The 4502-nt window shown below is 29.9% G+C and overlaps 1 pseudogene; it reads left to right on the top strand.

The window, feature by feature from the left end:
* The first annotated feature begins 380 nt into the window (after nucleotides 1-380).
* On the top strand, nucleotides 381-3499 carry LOC139840541 (uncharacterized; annotated as a pseudogene).
* Nucleotides 3500-4502: the final 1003 nt, after the last annotated feature.

Below are 4502 nucleotides of genomic sequence, written 5' to 3'. Positions count from 1 at the left end.
AGTAAGAGTATCATGATGAAATTAAAATATTATAAGATAATGATTTAGATAAAATTATCGTTCTTATTATTTTTATCATTACTATTATTATTAAAAGTATCGTTAGTATTAAAACTATCATTTTAACAAAAATTATCATTTTAATAGAAATGTCATTGTTACTATAAAATATCATTATTATTATTATTTTAAATAGAATTATTATTTTAAAGATAATATTAAAAATTATCGTAAATATTAAAGTTATCATAATTAGAATTATCGTTTTATCATAATGTCATCTTAGTAATTATAAATATTGATATTTTTATAATAATAATTATTATTACAAAATAATACAACTTTTACTTACTATCACGGGCGGTGCCAGTAAGGTGCAAATGGGGTCAGATGACCCCGGTCCATTTTAAGGCCCAACTAGCAATTTTTTTTTTTTTTTAATATTAGCCCACAATATGGAGTTTTGCCCCCAGCCCAAATTCACTCCAACAATTCACTTTTTTAAATAAGCGAAATTGGACTTCACCTTCTTTAATCTTTATTATTTAGGTCTTCAATTTTGCATCTGATCGAACTCATAGAAGCGATTGAATCGTCATCAAACATCGACATCAGGTATATATTTTCACTTGTCTTAACAATTTTTCCTGTGAATATATTATATATGTGAATAATCTTGCGAATTGTAATTGTTTATAAACTTTGAATAGGTTTTACAACTGTTTGTTTGTTGATTAGCCATTATTTTGGGTCAAGTCTTTGTCCATTTATTTAGGAGATAAATTCTTCATATTTGATATTTATATTATATATATATATATATATATATATATATATATATATATATATATATATATATATATATATATATATATATATATATATATATATATATATATATATCTCGATCAAAATAACAAACTGTTGAATAGCCATTATAATTTATAAAGTACTTGTACAGTCTAGAACTTTTAGGCTTTATGTTATGCAAATTTATGCATTTGTAACTTTTTGTTGATAATATGTTGTTAACTGATAGAGTGATAGAATGTTTGTATTTTTAATTTTTTATTGTTAACAGGTTGTTAACTAATAGATATGTAAAATTATTTCAAAAGAAAGGAACCGTCTTCTTCGACACCCATTAATGTTGTTGAAATAGATGATCCTCCGTACGATCCGTATTATAGACCACGAATTTTTCAATATAACCCTAATTAGAGAGATGAGATAAGGAGACAATATTGGATTAGAGGACCTTCTCAACCACGCGGTAATGATTTTCCAAAAACAAATGGGAGACGTTTTGTCAAAGTTTGGTTCGATAAATATAGTAATTGGTTAGAGTATAGTGTTAAAGCAGATAGAGCCTTTTGCTTATGTTGCTACTTATTTGGAGATCAAGGTGGTAATGAGGCATTTGTGACGGAAGGGTTTAATAGTTGGAACAAGACGGAAAGATTTAAAGATCATGTTGGTCATATTAATAGCTTTCATAATAAAGCTCTACAAAAGTGTGATATGTTAATGAGGCCAAATCAATCTATACACGCAGCCTTTCATAAACAAGATGACATTGTGAAAACCGAGAATCGAATTCGATTGGGTGCTACAGTATATACTTGTAGATATTGTTTAAAGTGTGCGTTACCATTTCGTGGACATGATGAGACGGAAGCGTCTCTTTTCAAAGGAAATTTCTTAGAATTATTGGACTTGATCATAAGTCAAAATGAGGAACTTCGTAAACTACCTAAAGCTCCGGGGAATAATAAATTGGTGTCTCCTTGTATCCAAAAAGATGTTGTTAAGTGCTTTAAACAAGAAGTGCTTAAATCAATTTTTAAGGAAATTGGTGATGATGTATTTGCGTTGTTAGTTGATGAGTCTAGTGATGTATCAAAAAAAGAACAAATGGCCATTGTTATACGATATGTTGATACACTTGGACTTGTTAAAGAGAGATTTGTGGGCCTTGTTCATGTGAAGGAGACATCTTCTTTGTCTCTTAAATCTTCCATTGATTCTTTTTTTGCTAAACATAAATTAAGTTTGAAACAATTAAGAGGTCAAGGTTAAGTCGGAGCAAGCAACATGCGAGGAGAGTTCAATGGTTTAAAATCAAAAATCTTGGAGGAAAATAGCTCGGCATATTATGTACATTGCTTTGCTCATCAACTTCAGTTAGTGGTTGTGGCGGTTGCAAGAAAGCATTTGGCCTTAGTGAACTTTTTTGACAAGTTAGCGGTTTTAATGAATGTTGTTTGTGCTTCTTGTAAACGAAAATATATTTTGCTTGACAAAGAGAAAGAGAGGGTAGAAAAAGAAATTGGTAGTGGTATAATTGAAACCGGGAAAGGATTGAATCAAGAACTTTCTCTTATACGACCCGAAGATACACGATGGAATTCTCACTATAAAACACTTTTGCGTTTGATTGATATGTATCCTTCCATTATAAAGGTTCTTGAATATGTTAAAGAGGAAGGAACTAATGGTTCTAACCAAAATCAAGCACACGGTCTTTTGAAATATTTGAAATCGTTTGATTTTGTGTTTTATTTGCATCTAATGTTGCGCATCTTAGGGTTTACAAATATATTATCGCAAGCTCTTCAAAGAAAAGATCAAGACATTTTGGAAGCAGTTTCATTGGTGGAGTCAACCAAAGAAAGGTTGCAAGATTTAAGAATAACGGGGTTTGAGCAACTTTTAAAGAAGATATCTTCTTTTTGTGAGAAGCATGATATCGAAATGTTGAAAATGAATGTGAATTGTGTTAATTCAAGAAGACAAAGAGACAAGATAACTAATCAACATTATTACGAGGTTGAATGTTTTAACACCATTGTGGATATGCAGATTCAAGAGTTTGGTGATCGTTTTAGTGAGGCAGGTAACGAGTTACTTATTAGTATGGTGGCGTTGAATCCTTGTAATTCATTTTCAATGTTTTGATGCATCAAAGTTAATGAGGTTGAGTAAGTTATATCCAAATGATTTCGATAGTTTGGAAATGATTGAGCTAGAACAACAACTTGACATGTACATTCATAATGTTCGAAAGGATCCAAGATTTGCTAACTTGAATGGTATTGGCGACCTTTCAAGAGTGATGGTGGAAACAAGAAAATATCTATCATTTAATTTGGTTTATCGATTACTAAAACTTGCTTTGGTTTTGCCCGTTGCAACTGCAACGGTTGAGAGATGTTTTTCGGCAATGAAGATCGTAAAGTCGAATTTACGCAATCGTATTGGGGATGAGTTTTTGAATGCTTGTGTAATTTGTGCAGTAGAAAGAGAAGCTCTCGCCAGTGTTAAAGATGAAGATGTGATTCAACGTTTCCAGAATATGCGTTTTCGTAAAGGAAAAGTGTAGTTAATGGACTTATTTTGTGCGGTTTTTTTGGTAGAATTTGTGTATTTTTTTTATTTTTTTTTTGTAGAATTTGTGCAGTTTTTTGGTAGTAATTGGGTGGTTTTGAACCTGTTTTGAACATGCTTAATAGTGAAGTTAGTTTGTTTTAAATTATTGTTGTTGATATAGTTTTTTTCGCCCCCATCATTATAAACTCTTGGATCCGCCACTGCTTACTATCATTATAGATATTATTTTATCAAATAAATATGTGATACAAACATATTTTACTACGTGTAATAACTTACTTTAATAATACCTATCATATTATCTTTATGATATTAAATGAACCCTATAAATTTTATTACTTAATATATATAAAAGTATATTTTATTATATAAATTTAATATAAAATTTTATTTATTAATAAATAAATTATATTATTTACTCTAATAAATCTTTTAAAAATATTTACAAATATAAAATGACGATATTTAAACTATATATTAATCATGTATAGATTTTTGAAAATTATTTTGAGTCAAATTTACTTTTGTTGACTTTTGCATATTAGTCTCGAGCATTAGGATTGTGGTACACTATGACTTGACCTAATTTGTTAGACAAATATTGACCAACACATAAATATATATAATTAATTTAGGTTCGTGAATCCGAGGCCAACCTTGCACTTGTTCAATGACGTTATATGTATTTTTACTACGAAATACAGTATGGTGAGTTTCATTTGCCTTTTTACCCTTTATATTTTTGGGACTGAGAATACATGCGCTTTTATAAATATTTGACGAAATAGATACAAGTAATTGAAACTACATTCTATGGTTGAATTATCGAAATCGAATATGCCCCTTTTTATTAAAGTCTGGTAATCTAAGAATTAGGGAACAGACACCCTAATTGACGCGAATCCTAAAGATAGATCTATTGGGCCTAACAAACCCCATCCAAAGTACCGGATGCTTTAGTACTTCGAAATTTATATCATGTCCGAAGGAGGATCCTGGAATGATAGGGGATATTCTTATATGTATCTAGTTAATGTCGGTTGCCAGGTGTTCACCATATGAATGATTATTTTTGTCTCTATGCATGGGACGTATATTTATGAGAACTGGAA

This window comes from Rutidosis leptorrhynchoides, chromosome 1, assembly GCF_046630445.1.
Source record: "Rutidosis leptorrhynchoides isolate AG116_Rl617_1_P2 chromosome 1, CSIRO_AGI_Rlap_v1, whole genome shotgun sequence".
NCBI lineage: Eukaryota > Viridiplantae > Streptophyta > Magnoliopsida > Asterales > Asteraceae > Rutidosis > Rutidosis leptorrhynchoides.
The sequence above is the reverse complement of the archived record's forward strand: the minus strand, read 5'-3'. Positions and strand labels throughout refer to the sequence as shown.